A 16,679-nucleotide genomic window follows, 5' to 3' on the forward strand; every position below is an offset into this window, starting at 1 on the left:
ATAATTTGACTTGCTGTGAAAATATTTCCTACTTATCAGCTTTTTTAACAACATTGAATTTGTGAAACTTGTGTTAATGTATTTGAGGACTAGCGAATAGAATCTCTGTAATAAATACAAAGCATCTGATTTTGAAATCAAACTAGCGAATAGAATCTCTGTAATAATTTCAAAAATCTCTGTAATAAATTCAAAGCATCTGATTTTGAAATCAAATCTGAAATCAAATCTTATCTCTACTAGCCGATGCATTCATGGTGCAAAAATGCTATCTCTAAAAAAGATTTCAAAATAGATTCAAGCAGCAGCAGGTCGGTGGTTTTTGTTCATCTACAAGAATTGCTTTGCAGGTTTCCTCATTTTTTTCTTCCAAAGTTTGTCCCATAACTGAGACAATCTGTGCAGAAATTTTGTTTATTTAGAATGATTTTGGAGTCATTCTTGAAAGTCCATCAATCGCTTTTAGAAATAAGTGTTGTTATGGTGAAGTCAACGAAAGAGAGTTCTTGATAATACTCAAATGAGAATGGGCGATAGCAAAAAACTAAGTGGACATGCTCTCTGTTTTTAACTTTGTAATTAGTGAATTGTGTGTTCATCTTCTCAACGTCGCTTTTGGATTTACTCCTATAAACTCTGCCCTTTTTCCTCGTCACCGTCGTTGATATACGACACAATCTTTAAGCAAGCCACTTGCCATCGTTTCATTGATTTTTAAGAAAACAATTCTCTTGTTATTATCTTTTAAATTGGTTCTTTGGTTTAATGCTACCCAATAGACTAACCCACTATGGGAAAGGAAATAGAATGCCTGGATTGAGAATATCAACATCATCTGATAGTAGCTTAAGGGTTTAACATTATTATTGCCAGCACACAGGGGAGTCATATTATTATGACGAGCTTACAAGGGGAAGACTGTAAGAACTAGTAAAGGCTTATGGCAATAGATCCACAGTTTTTAAATAAATAAAAAAGGAATTTTGGAGCTTACATTCACTTTCAAATTTGCTTGTAATATGCAAAATGTATCGTACACTATCAAATTCGTTGATCCATTATAAGTGGATAATTAAATTCAATTTTTATTAGAAGCTAGGGTTTGTAAATCAACTCATGATTTGATTTACAAAGTTCCGACCTCTGCAAGGAATTGAGGATTCCTTTTTCCCATTTGTAGTTGTAGTTTCATTTTATTTATTTTATTTTTTCTTCCAAGAATTATAGATAAAAAAATAAAAGATATAAATAATATTGTTAAATGAAATGAACTTTTTGTGATGTTTCTGGTTAGACTTTATGCAATAGATTTTCATTTGTTTCTATTAAATAATTCAATCAAATGATTTCAAATGCTAGTTAGTTATTTTTTTACTTAAATTCCAACAATTCTTGTCAAACTCAAGGTCAATAGAAATTCGAGCAAACTCTTTTGTTAAGAACCATTCTTACAGCCAACATCGACCTTTGGTTTAGAAACCGAATGAGGAGGCTGGACCATTTTTAACAATGGATTACGTTCATGTCAACAAGGTTTTAGTTCCGCCTTAATGTGCAATTTAATATTTAATAGATTATACATTTAAAGTTTCCATGTATGACTAAGATTAAATGTCAGATATCTTTTATCCTAAGCCTAAGGAATGGGTTGCCCATTTTTATTCAAGATGTTACTATGTCAAAATAAAAATGTCAACATAAAAATCTCATAAATTATTTTGTATTATGATATTTAGCTATTATATTGGTTTGTGTCATTAAAATGACAAAGACATTTTATGGATAATTTTAAAGGAAGGAAGAGAATTTAGAGAAATGATGTCACTAGAAGAGGCTCTTATAACATTGCACCTATCAAGATCAAATATTAGTCATAAAATTTAAGATTTATTTATAATGAACCTAAGTTGTTGGATGTAATAGACATTAAAAAAATATTAATGAACAAAACTATACCACAATAAGAAAATATATTATTAGTTCCTGTGTGCCAAAGGTAGGATACTATTGCATCAGTTCAACTCACTATTTCAAATAAATTGACTTATCGGAAAATATAATATAAAAGGTTAAATGAAATTTCAACTGTTTACACATTTTCTTTATTTTTCAAAATTTTATAATTCACATTTTTTCAGCAATCTTATTGTGCCTATGTCAAATTTGGTAGGGATAAAAATATATTTCCGTCAACCAAAAATACAAAATATAAGTCATCTCATGTCATTAATGACACTTTATATCAACCATTAATAACAACTTTGACTTTTTACAATTATCTTATGTTAATTAGATTTTTTAACACCATATGAAAAGATTTCATTTCATTAATGAAATTTTACATCATTCATTAATAACAACTTTTATCTTTTGAGAATTAGGTTAATTAGATTTTTTTTTGGATGAAAGGCAAAAACCTAGAATTAAAATAGAATAATAGAAGTATACAAGAAGTTTGATAAAGGATGGTTCTAGAAACTAGATTATCAACAAGAAGGTACAAATAACAAAAGAACTTTTAGCAACAACACCTATATCACTGGACGTACAATAACATAATGACAACTTAACCCAAAAGATAGCCCAAAATTGAGTGGAAGAAATACGTTAGCACTCATAGTGTTGCATGTTGCACCAATTCCTCTAGCAAAAACTTCATGTTGGCAATGGGAATAATAGTAGTTACACACAATCTAGTAGTGTCAAAAGACTCATCACATTAACTTAACCAAGTTAGATTGGATGATGTAAAATAGACGTTGATCCAATTTCCATTGGTCTGATTCCAAATCAAATGCTTGTCTATTTGCACCTTTGTGTTGCCAAGTAGTCTGCTAGGCCATTTGTTGTCTCTAAATGTATGTGTAATTTTGAAATCCATAAAGGTTTCAAGAAAGTCCCAAATATTATACAAGTAGTATTTGAGGTGCCAATTCACAATGTGCCTATTTAGACATGCTTGAATAATAGTCATTGAATCCCCTTCCACATGAATATGAGATAAATCTAATTGCTTCCCTATTTGAAGTCCTCTTAAAAGAGAAATAACTTCAACCTCATTATTGGAATTTTTACCCAAATACATTGAACTCACAACAATCACATTTCATGAAAGACTCTTAATGATAACTCCAACACCCATAGCACTCAAGTTCCCTTGAGAAATCCCATCAAAGTTGATTTTAAGATATAGGCAATCAAGTTTCTTCCACTTATAGCTTCTCCTATCTCTAACTAATCCAATTAGAGGTATTTTTATTAAAGGCCATCTCTTAAGAAAAAAAGAATCTCATAAAGAATAAACTCCATAATGAGTAGAAATTGTGTGCTCAATTTTACCCTTTACCTGATCTGTAAAAGATCTTTCTTGCTTAAAACATAGTTTTTTGCGTTCCCACCAAATACCTCAAATCACCAATGAAGGAATGATAATCCAGATGTTTGAGAGAAGAGAAGACTTAAATAGAATTGCCCAGGATTGAAACATATTCAATAATGTGAATGAAAGTGGCATCTGATAGTTTAATTTACACATAACAAAGATCCAACATTCTTGAGAAAATTTGCAATTAATCAAAAGATGGTATGTGGTTTCTAGCTTACTATCATAAAGGTGGGCATTAAAATTGGTGGCTAATATGTAGGCTTTGTAGACTTTTCCTTGTTAATTTTCTCTTACACAATGCTAACCAAGCAAAGCTGCCTGCTTTTGGTAGAACTTTATCATGCCAATAAAATGTATATGCTCTATGTTTTATACTCTAATCTTTACTTTCTAAGAGATTTTTGCATCCATCCTTAATAGAATAAATTTCATTCTTAATAGCTGCCCAAAAGATACTATCTAGTTCATTTGATATATACATGTCTTTCGTCCATAACCACATTAAAATCTAACAACAGAGTCTCTTGTAAGTTTTAACCTTGCAGATTTTTCTAAATTACTTTCCAAATGAAAAGATTGACCCTATGAAAATAATCAATAAATTTTTATCCCTATAAGTTTTTTAACAATGACATTACTTGATTAATATTCCCCTCAAACTACAAATGTTTATACCCATTCCATCAATCTTCCCAAAAGTTTGTGAATATTGTTTTGACTTGTGTATTTTAATAACATTAGAATTAAATATAATTAAATTAATAAATATCATTTATTAACATAATATTTAACTTGAGGACTTTTTAATTAATAAAAAATAAATTATATTATTTATGGTTACTTATGGTTACTTATGCCATACTTGCATGTGTATGGTGTACCTATCTATTTTACTTTGTGTATGACATTTCTGATGTGGTTGAGGAAAGGAGTCATAGTCACCTACTAGTCAGGATCTACATGTACTAATACATTAGGGGTCAATTTGCAACGTCAATTTGCAACGACAAGCAAATGCAATATGTTTTTGGCTTTTTTTTTTCAGTTATAGCCCGACGACATTGCAATTGCGACGCTAACGGGATATAAGAGAAAAAAAAAAAAGGAAAACTTTGCTCATTTGTTATACAACATGAACCAAGGGCAAGTTTGAGGCAATGTTAAGGCTACCAGATGCAATGTCGATGTATTGAGGCAAGGGCAAGTTTGAGGCGAGCTAGCTTTGGTTTTGAGGCGAGGCCATTTTCAGACTACTTTGGTTTTGTTGGTGAAGGGGAGCAATGGAGCCACTAAAGAAGTAGATAGAAACCCTTATGACATAAATATACTTCCTTTTGGTTTTGCTGGTAAAGTCTATGAAACCCTTACGCCATAAATATACTTCCTTTTGGTTTTGAATCACTCGATTCTATTGAATACTAGAAGAGAGAGTGGTGTGGGGAGCATGTAATCAAAGATGTGAATGAGATCAAGCATGAACTAGATATTATTAGACTTGCACAAAATTATCTGGGGTAACACCTAAAACACCCTTCTATGAATTTATCATATATACTGTCAACTTTCATTAGGTCTGATATTTCTATGCTTTTATGCAAAAATGGCTCATGTGATTGTTTATCCTAAACAAGTTCCTTTGGCTTGCTATCACCTTTAGATAAAGTTAGAATAATTTTCTTTGTGGCCAATATATCATCCTTCACCATAATACTTTCATTATTAGCCTTCTCTAGCAAAAGACTAGAAGTTTCAAATGACTCCTCACGACCATTTCCTTGTTCACCATCTAACCTGGAGTTTTCATCATTGGAAGCCAATACAACATCCTCATTTGGGGTCTTAATGACATGCATCACTTCATCACGATTTTTACCTTTCACCATGACAACATTCACATGAGAAACCACTGCCACATTCTTCTCTGTATTGTCATGAATACTATTAGCCTTCATTTGTTTGATTTTTTCTTACACATCCCTACTGTCCTATTCATTAATAGTTTATATTGCTTTTATTGGGTCTATCAGTGAAGCAACCACCAAGTGCTTCTCTGTATTGTACTTAGCACTTCCATCCTTCATTAGTTATATTCTTTCTTCCATTTTCCCAACATCCTATTCATTAGTTGTTTCAATTCCTTGTAGTGGGTCTGCCAATGGTACATTAGCCTTTAAACTCTCTATAGGATCCATGATAGTGCAAGGATCAATATTAAAGTTTTTAGTATCCATAAGCTGTAAATGCTCTTGTTTTGGATCATAATTGTGAGCCCATGGCATGTCTGTCATTGACAAAATCAGCAAAATAAATTTCAAAGATTTACATATTACCATTATCATTATCATTATCCATTCATCATGACCAATGATACTTTTCATTCAATTGGAGGTGATCATCATCTTGTTTTAAATTTAATAGTTTTTGGATTTCAATTTCCTTATCTTTTATCCACACTTCCCTTGTCACAAGTCATACAAAAGAATTTTCACTTTTACGAGGAAAACTTCATTTATTATGGTTTTTCCTTGTACTATTGTCCTCTAACTAGTTAGTCAAGCACTATCTTAAAAAATAGATTAATTCTAAGGTTTCTTCAAGTCTATAAGAGAATTCGACATATTTTTTTAGTTGATTTAAATCCATGTCAAAAGCTTCACCACACAAATATTGACTAGAAAGAGAGAACATAACATTTTGCTGGAAAGACACTGATCGAACCTGATAAATACAACTATATCACTTTGTGAAAGGGCTTCAAGCACCAATACCAAGAAACTGAATGTAGATTTATTCCAGGTAAATACAATTCCTTTTTATTTTAAATTTTAATTCACCCTATTTTGCAATGCAAGACTATAGTTTTTGTTATGTGCTATTTGTCTTCCTCTAAGTTGAAAGCCTTGTCTGGAATGTTTAAAAAGGGTGTTTGTTGTGGTCAATTTTTATATTATTAGATTGGCTTTCAGCTGATGTTTGAGATTTACATTTGTCCAAATGATGTATTGCTAGTATACAATGTCACTCTTGTCAACAAGACTTCTTGTGTATCAAAAAATCTCAACTTATTTGCAAAGCTTTTCCTTAAATGTTCATAATTAAGTTAGTACATTTTATCTTTAAGATATTAATAGGAACTTCAATTTTAAAAATTGTTCTAGCCTGGTGACAAAAGCATAAGTTGTTTCCCACTATTGTATTATGCTTACCAACTATGTCCTTAGATACTGTGAAGTAGCAGCTAAATCCTTGACAAATTTACAGTCAACATTAACTAAGATCAAATTTTGCTGCGGGGCTAGGTCCTTCAAATTAGAATTTAGTACTTATTCTTTTCTTTTATACTCTTAACACCACATAGTACTCTCTAGTTTACCATTATAGTGATAAAGCTTGGGTCATTTTTTTTCATGTTATTCTCAATTGTTCAACCCTCTTGTGTGGACAGAGTCCCACATCATTATTATGGTTTCTGAATCTATTTTTATTCAGATTCTTTCCTATTTTGATTGCATGTGAAGAGTCTTTTCTTCTAGTTTTGAATTTTGACAATGAAATAAAACCTAATTTTTTGAGATCCTCATTGTATTCTCTCCCTAAGTGGGTGAGAAATTTGTTTCCCTAACCATGAGATTTTGATTTTAATATTTTGTATCCTGCTCCTATTTGAGGGACCTTAACATGGTAGTTGTTGTTTTCCTCAAATAATAAGTAGTTTGATCAGAGTTCGGCCTTAATAGTTGATCTCCTCTTTAACAAGATTCTAGTCCACATGCCAACAATCTTTGAAAATCACATTCATTTTAGCAGCTAGCTAAAGAGTCTTATGCCAAAGCATTTTTTGTAGCAACATCATCATTTCATTCCATATACATACAAGAATACTATTTTATCGTTATTTATTTAACAAATCTAGAATGAGATAATAAGGCTATTCCTTTTCCTGAAAAAGCTTCAACTAGATGTGAAAACTGAAACATGATCAAGATATGGAATGCATTTCAGATAAGAATACTATTTTAAATTTTAAAAGTTATAAGGTATGAATTTTTTAACCAAAAAATAGAATACGTTAAGGCCTTCAGCTTGACAATTGCAACAGATCCTTGTTTATTTACCAAATCTAAAATGAAATATGTGGCTATTCCTTATTATTAAGAAAGGTTGCACTTGATCTGAAAATTGATCCTTGATTAGGATATAGATTACTTGTAGATAACAATACTATTTTTTTTGAAATATTATTACATAAGGTATATAAATTTAGCAACACCATAGGAGACAATCACCTTGCAATTTTGACAGTTGCTTGCTAAATTACCAAATCTAAAATAAAATAATGTGGCTATCCCTTATTCTTTAGAAGCTTGGACTGAGTTTACAAGAACCATTCAGCACATGCTATGAATATTGTAAATATATAGAGAAAAGATTTCCAAAATTTTCAAACTACATTGACTTGCATCTCTAGATGTTCAGTGTGTGCTTCTTTCTTCAGATACTTTGAAACTTTGTTACTTGCCATGTATCTAAGAGCCTCCTCAGATGCTCAGTGTTGTGCTTCCTTCTTTGTTCTACCTATACCTACTCCTACTTTTTCTCCACTAAACAAGACCTAAACTCAATAAGAATTTTTGTAACAAATATAAATAATGTCAGCACTAATTTAATCAATTTGCAGTATTGAACACATTATCTTTAAGTTAAACTTAATATAACTTCCATGCGGATGTAATTAGATCTAATTCATTTACTATGCACTATTTTCCTTCTATAAAGGCCAGCAACCTAGCAAACTAACCTCCACAGTAAATTGGAGCTCCATTGTCTTATCCAAAAGAGAATTAAATTCCACCTGAGAAATAGCTAATCAAAAATCTAGTAGCTGACAAGATACAAAGAAAATCATGATACAAAGCAAATGATAGTGTGACAAATCCCAGCTGAATACCTTTGTTCCACATTTCATTGCAATTTCTTGTAAAACTCCCACAACATTCAAAACATTGAGTATGTTACCTCCTCCTGGATTGCTATTAGTTGGCACTTTGTTCATGGAGGATTCTTCATCTTCTAATTAGCTCAATCAAAATAAGACCTTTCGTTTAAAAAATCCACCAGCATTTCCATATACAAGTCAGAACTAGAATTTGCATTATAATTTCATATACATTAACTTAAGCTTGTCAAATCTCTCTCTGAAAATAATAGATAAATTTTGCAAAACTCGCAATTCCACTAAATTTTTGCTTCACATTTCATCTAACATTTTTTATATTTCTGATAGCTAATTTATCTCAAGCTTGGCACCAATTGATTTTGTGTAGCTTTTTATTGTCACTGCCTCATGAAACACCAATTTGGGGGAGAGACCCCCTCTCCAGGAGTCCACAAAGGGTAATTTCATTTATCTATTGTTCACCATGTTGTACAACCTTAACCCAATCCAAACTCAAACCAGAGATCTCCAGTAAAGAGGGCATACATATTCCTACACTGCTTGATCAACATAGATATTTTTCTTCTTAAGAGCAGTTATGTTACCAAGCTCTCAAAAATATTAATTTAAAGGTTGAGCCAATTTATTAAAGGATTTCAAAATTAGCCACATGCTTCACATCCAATATACATGCATGGATACATGGGAATAAAAATATAAATGTAAAGAATAAAGTTACTAAATAATTGCAATCAAAATGATAGTTATTAGAAGAAGAATTTTTCTATATTTGGGAAAATATTAAAATCTTTCCTAACAAATAAATACCTGAATGGGAAAATGAATCTAGAACCATATGATTACTTTTTACTCTGTCATCTCCAAAAATTCCCTACTGGAAAGGAAATTTTAATAAGCAAGTCCCTTACAAACAAATTCACTTTCAAATAAATTGCAAATACATACTAGTCAATACATGAATGTAGAAACAATTGAAATGCCCACCTCATAAAGTCACCTTTTAGCCTCGCTTAGACACCTATCAATTGCAGGAGAATTCTCCACACCATGATTGAAAGAAGGCTGTTGAATTTTTTTTTCTAAAGAAAGAGAATTGGACTGAATAATTAGTCCTTGAGTTGGCCTTGTAAGTTTCCTGGGACTCATCTCTTCTTCTGCTCCAAGCCATCCACCAGGCACTTAATTTGGAGGTACTAAAATTTGCAATGGTCTAATAGGTATAGGAGGATTAGCTGAATTATGTTTTCCAATATCTTGGCCATGTTACAGTATCAAAAGTCGCCTTCTTGTATCGGGATCTAGTTCTGATTCGGGAACTTCACCTTCTTCTCGAATTGGAGAACCTTAAATATTAGATTCTATACTATTAAGGGTTTGAGGTACAAACTATTTAACTGCTCGAATCCCATGGGAATATTCTTGAAAATGTTTGATTGGGGTATCTGTACGAGATGGTCACACAGGAATAACAAATGGAGGTGCAATAGCCATCATTTTAAAACCTTGATGGTCTGCCCTGTTAGAGGTAATCTCTAATTGCAAAGGAGAATTAGATTCTTGCAAATACAATAACAATAGTCAATGTAGTATAAGTCTTTTGATTTTTTTTGTGATTTAACAGAAACCATCACAAGATTATATAATAACAATAACTTATCCCTAACAGTCACAATGTAGGGTTTAGAGAATTGGACTAAGGAAAAGCATCAATATAATGCCTAATTCACTAGATGATTAGGAATGTTTCTATTCAAGATTAGAGTCTAGAGAGAACCACTTGTGAATTTTCAACTTAGCTGTCTATAGAATTGATTGTTCATATGGTTCCCTTAATATTGGAGAAACTATCCACTTTATTGCTCTCAAGAATAAAGAACATAATGTTGACATTACACATGAATACATAAACTAATATGCACTTTTAAGCATTTTTTCAATACAAAATACCACATTGATTTAGAAGAAACCAAATTTCTCCATAATGAAGAATATTATTGCAAGTGGAAATTAAGAGGTATTGTTGAAATTAATAGGCATTTGCATAATCCCAATAGAGATGAATGGTGAGGTTTAAGTTACTCCTAGAAACCTATTGTAAATGCTCACAAATAAAGTTGTACACATTCATTGGTTTCTTCTTCCTCCCAATTTATTGCAATCTCTTGGCTTTTTTATGTAATTTTTTTGTACTTATTAATGCACCTGACCTTAAAAATACTATATCACACACTTTTTTTTTCTTGCAATGAACTCTGGCATCAATAATGTTAAAGATTTTAGCTGTGATAGAAATCTTTATCTCTGATTTTTCTCTATGTATTGAAATTGAGATAATACCTATGGATTCTGTTTATAGTTGGATATTTGAGATAATATTATATATAGTGACATGTGTCATCCATTTGGAAATATGAAGAGACTTGTATTTGGAAATTGAAGAGAACATTGGTTGTGATATGAAGAGTCTCTCAATTATATATATATATATATATATATGTGATTGCTTTGTGTGTTGAGATAATGTATCAAGTTGAAAGCATTGTACTTGAACATTTTTATATCAATAAAAGATATATTTTCCTAGTGTGGTTGGGTCTTTCCCTTCAAGCCGAAGTGTTCTCCCACAATAAATTTCTTATGTTTTTTGTACCTTTTTTGTGTTGTTTGTTGCTATCTATCCTTACTTCTGGGCAAAACATTAACAATCAAGGGGAATGAAGCAATTTGTACCAAGATTATTTGGGAATGGAGAGATTTATGGTCCAAGCATGAATGGGTAGTGAAGGTCTAATACAACACACAATGTCTGAATCAACATTGGAATTAATTAGTGTTACAAAATGGTTGATATTAGTTCACCATGTTGATTGTGTCCTAGGTATAGTTGGTTTTGGTATAAGTCTATAAAGATAATATATAAGATAAAGCAACTTTAGATGTGTCAAGCAACTATTTTGTCAAGGGTCAATATGCCCTATGGATGTCCCTATTTGACTATATATCTTTTAATTGCATATAATAACTAATTTATGTGCCTTTTCATGACTATGTTTGACTCATATAATTGTGATCTCTCTAGCACTATGATGTCATTTAATATGTCTTGCTAAAGCTTGTAAATTTTGTTCCTTTTGCCATGTCATGTAATATGTCTTGACTTGTCGCTTATATGTTTTGAAATTGTTGTTAGGCCTTGTAGCTTGTATAATTTGATTGTTGGAGAGCTTTTACAGCTAAGCAAGAAGGCCGTTGCACGAGTTATAGCCGCGTGCTTGGGTATGAAAATTGTATATTTTTTAATCTAATGTATATTTTAACTAGACTTTTAGCTTATATATTTTGAAATTCCTTTTAGTGGCTTAATGTTGGAAGGTCTCTTGAAATAAGACCTTCAGGAAGTTGGTCAAATTTTTACAAATAATCTTATCCACAAATTTGCCTAAAGCAATTGACTAAATGTTATAAAAGGTGATTGGGTTAAATGCCTTAAGAATAAAGTCAAAGAAAGTATTTTTAAAATATTAAAGTATTTAGCTAGGTCTAAGAAGATTTGTGTACTTTTGACAGTTTTGCTTAGTTTTTGAAAGTTGTAGATCAAAGTTTTCATAGCCCGATTTTTGCTTCCTACGAAGAACGATCATGTCAGATAATATAAGTAAAGAACAAAATAGGGAGACAATCGCTAGATTGTGGTCTAACTTGAAAAGAAAAGGTGATTAAAAATTTTATTGTGCTTGCAAAATTTGTAAGGGCTTAAACCGTAGAAGATTGCTAATCAAAACAGTTAAGAGACATTGTAGGGAGAATGGTCACATTGAAGGGGGCCATGACTATCATCCACTAGTAAGTTGTTCATTATATCATTTTAACAATTTATATACCTATGAAATCACTTGATGATGAGTTGATTATCATGTTTTATTTATGTTAATCAATTTTATATAGGTTGATCTCCCCAGGGAAGTACATGATATGAACCACAACAATTCGAAGAATATGGTTTTCGAAGTGGAGGAACATGGAGGTGCAAATATCCAAGCTGAAGATAATGATCCCATGGAAGATGACGATCATGCGCCAAAAAACACAATTGAAGATGATGGTATAAATACATTGATCCATGACACATTTAGTCCAAGCGTATCTGATCATGATGATGATGATAGCCTCGATGTACCTCTACTTGAGCAGGCATACGAACCCCTATACAAAGACTCCCAAATAACTCTTCTCTCTGATGTATTGTTGTTGTTGAACTTGAAGGTTATGAATGGTTTATCCAACATAACAATGTCACATATGTTAAGGTATGTCATATATGTCTTTATAGTTAACAAAGGGTGAATAATGTACCACTAATATTGTTTATATTAACAACTTATATTTTTTGCTATAGATTGATAGGTGAGTTTCTGTTACCACCATCAAATATTCTACCTCGCTCATATCAAGAATTATTTGCTATTATGAAAGATATTGGAATGGATCATGAAGCAATACATGCGTGTCCCAATGATCATATTATATATTATAAAGAACATGAATTTGCAACACAATGCTCTGTATGTCATATGAGTAGATATCAAACAGATTGGCATATATATTACATCCCCATTATTCCATAGATGCAACAATTATTCAAGTGTAGTAGCTTGGCTCAATTTATGGATTATCATGCACGCAATAGAAGTCAAGGTGACATTATTCGAATCCCTGTGGATGGTTTGGCATTTATGCACATAGAGGAAAAGTGGCAACACTTCAAAGAAGAACCTCGTAATCTTAGGTTTTCATTGGTAGCAGATGGTGTCAATCAATTTGGAGAGATGAGATCTATTTACTTGGTGTGGCCTAATTTTGTTATCAACAATAACATTCCTCTGTGGATGTCAATAAAGAGGGAGCACATTATGTTGGCAATGATTGTTCCAGGTATCTTATCATTTGATAGTTATTAATTTACATGTACTTACAAAACTTGCAGTAAAATGGTCACAATAATTATGTAATGTTATTGTTCATTCAAGTAGGTAAATATCAAGTAAAAGATATGAATGTATTTATTGAGCCTCTTATCGATGAGTTGGTGGAGTTATGGAACGTTGTCACTATGTATGATATGTCTAGACCAATAGGACAAAGACAATTTCAATTCCATGCAATACTTGCATGGACAATACATGATGCCCCAGGGCTAACACATTTTTGTGGTATGTTATAGTGAATTCAAGTTGCGCATGATAATTCTAATTATAAAAATCAACATATTTAATAATCCAATTATATCATTATCTTGTAGGTCTTCAAACAAAGGGAAAATTTGCATGTCCAGTTTGTGGTCACAAGATGAAATCTTGTCATTCAAAAAGTTTAGGAAAGCAGATGATTGATGAGCATAGACACTTCCTCCACAGGAATCATAAGTATCAAAGTACGGAAAAACATCTTTTCAATGGGAAAGAAGAGGCTACATCAAAGCCATGAAGAATGACACTTCGCCTGTGGAAATTGGAATATAATAGAATTAATCATCGAGGTAATGCCATTCCACCTAATGGTTTATGCTTTTAATTTATATATTTCTATTGTGATTTTTGTTTAGTAATTATGTAATTGATGATCGTAAAGGTCGTCAAGGCAGTACTAAAAACCTTCCAAAGGGACTAAAAAGCTATCCCAGACAATTTAGTAGGTTGCCCTACTACAAGCACTTACAAATTGTGCATTTGTTTGATACTATGCATATTAGAAAGAATATAACATGGACATTGTGGAAAATATTGGATGGAAGGCGTGACAAAGAAAAATTGTTAAAATTTGTAATGACATTCATGAATCCAATCATGCATTGAAGAATTGCATTCAGTCAAATAGCAACAGAGATTAGATTAATATAAGTGCTCTTCTTTGGTTATTAACAAAGTAGCAAAGTGATGCCATAAAAGAAGTCATACAAAAAATTTGATTTCCCATAAGATTTTTTGTGAACATAAACAATCTCATATAAAAAAAAAGTGAATTTGGGCCAGGGCTCAAAACGCATGATTGGCATACTTTCATCAAGGTAAGTTATGTTCTTCTATATTGACAATATATTCATAAACTATGTGTATTGTTCGTTATGTTATGTTAGAAAAAAATGAAATGATTGGTTTATAATTACTGCAATACGTGCTTCCTCTATCTCTCCTAGAGCACTTCAACAATAACATCAAACAAGTGATATACGATCTTGGAAAATACATGAGGTAAGTAGTAATATCTATTCAATTTGTTGTATATATTTATTATATTTGCGATTTGTTTTCCTTGCTACGTAATCTATTCTATATTATTTTGTAAACTCTCGTATCTAAAAAAATCCATAAAGAAGATATAAACTATTGGAAGAGAAGAATTCCTCATTTACTATGTGAAATGGAAAAGTGTCTACCTCCAACTTTTTTCAATGCATAGGAACACTACCTCAGACACCTAGTTGAGGAGATTGAATTGTGTGGACCTATACACACTAGGTCATTGTGGATGGTTGAGAGGCATTTGAAATTTTTGAAGGCTTTGGTTCAACAAAGAGCACATCTTGAGAGTTCTATGGTAGAGGGATATATGGTATACCAGACTATGGTGTACATTACTGAATATCTTCCTAAGTTTGCATCAAATATCCATGTAGATCACATTTGGGATCTCGAGCCTTTTAAAAAATTAGAAGGGGAGTAGTTGATGGGAAAAGGTACATTGAGGAAAGTGAGAGGTAATAAATTATAATATTTTATTGTAATAAATTATTTCTTAATCTTCAAAATAAATCGGTTGTAAGTTGTCTATTTTTTTTTTTGTAGAGGTGCTCGAGAGTGGAATGCACTACATTTGTATATTGTAAACAATATTGATTGGATGACAGTATCGATTGAATGATGTCAACATTTTGGTCGCACATTAACATGAGAAGGTGTATCCTCATTCATTAAAGAAGCTCATCGTAATGGAGATTCCAATGTTACGCAAAGGGAAATAGATTTAGCATGTGGTTCAAGAGATTTTTAGGTACGTACAAATTTATTAATCACCCATATGTTTATCAACTCATGATACAATAATTTTGACATGTTTCACATATTATTGTAGGTTAAACACCACAAGGCTATGTTCTGTAATGGTCATAAATTTCGTGTCAAAGTGTTAGATGACACGAAGAAAACTTGTGATTCAAGAATAACTGCAGTCTTTCAAGTGACTAATATTTTATCTAGAAACAACTTACATCCTCAAGAATCTGAAAATTGATACTATGGCATTTTGGATGATATACTTGAGTGTGACTTTACTTCCTTCAGATTAGTACTCTTCGTTGTCAAATGGTATAGGCTATGACTTAATCCAAATGATCTTGATAGAAATGTTATTGAACATGATAATGGATTTACAATGGTTAATACAAGGTCATTTGAGCCAGTTGGGGATGAGCCCTATGTTCTTCCAAGCCAATGTGAGTAGGTATTTTACTCAGAGGTTCCACATAAACTGGGTTGGTCATTTGTTGTTTGACATGAACAGAGAGGAAGGCCAATAAAGTATAATGTGATGGAAGAAGAAGATACTGAAGAAGTAGAAGATGATGTAGATGGTGATCACAATTGATAGTTATTAGATGATGTTCCTAACACAAATTTTCATGAAGAAGAAGAAGAATATGATGACGATGATGCTACTACTAATGATGATGATGAAGATGATGTTGATGTTGATGATGATGATGATGTTGATGATGACGACAATGATGACAATGATGACGATGACAACGACGATGATGGCGAGGATGATGATGATGATGACAATGATGATGATGACAAGGATGATGATGATGATGATGATGATGACAAGGATGATGATGATAGAATTTAGAGGTATGCCATCAATCCTTAATCTATTTAATATTCATTTCTTGATAGAAATATATTTGTCTTATATATATGGTTACATAGTTTATTCATTATCTATTTAAAAGCTACAAGTTTCAACTACAAATAGAATACTGCTAATCTAAATTAATTATTAATCTAAATTAATTAAATAAAACTATTTAAAACACATATTGATGCACGAATGTATTGAGCCTTATTTTCTTTCAGTTCAAAAGCATTTGTAAGTGTTTAGTTTAGAAAAGGCAATTCATTAAGTATCTATAAAAGGGAGTTGTACCTAGAATAAAATTCATAGAGAAAACATAATATATGTGCTTACCCAATTTTTTGATTAATAATTTTTCCTTTGTAGGTGATGCAAAGACCCTAGGTGGACTTGCAGTCATTCATAACAAGAGGGACTTCCATAGTG

General features: G+C 31.7%; 1 long non-coding RNA gene across 1 annotated transcript; it reads right to left on the minus strand.

Moving 5' to 3' along the window:
• Positions 1 to 7,919: 7,919 nt before the first annotated feature.
• On the minus strand, positions 7,920 to 8,416 carry LOC149544569 (uncharacterized). Its single transcript, XR_016355288.1, has 3 exons — positions 8,334 to 8,416; positions 8,184 to 8,237; positions 7,920 to 7,997 (listed from the first exon to the last, which is right to left on the minus strand). It is a non-coding gene; the product is annotated as an uncharacterized LOC149544569 (long non-coding RNA).
• Between the last annotated feature and the right edge of the window lie 8,263 nt (positions 8,417 to 16,679).

Source organism: Cupressus sempervirens, chromosome 8, assembly GCF_028749045.1.
Source record: "Cupressus sempervirens isolate cs-2001-9-10 chromosome 8, ASM2874904v1, whole genome shotgun sequence".
NCBI classification, from domain to species: domain Eukaryota; kingdom Viridiplantae; phylum Streptophyta; class Pinopsida; order Cupressales; family Cupressaceae; genus Cupressus; species Cupressus sempervirens.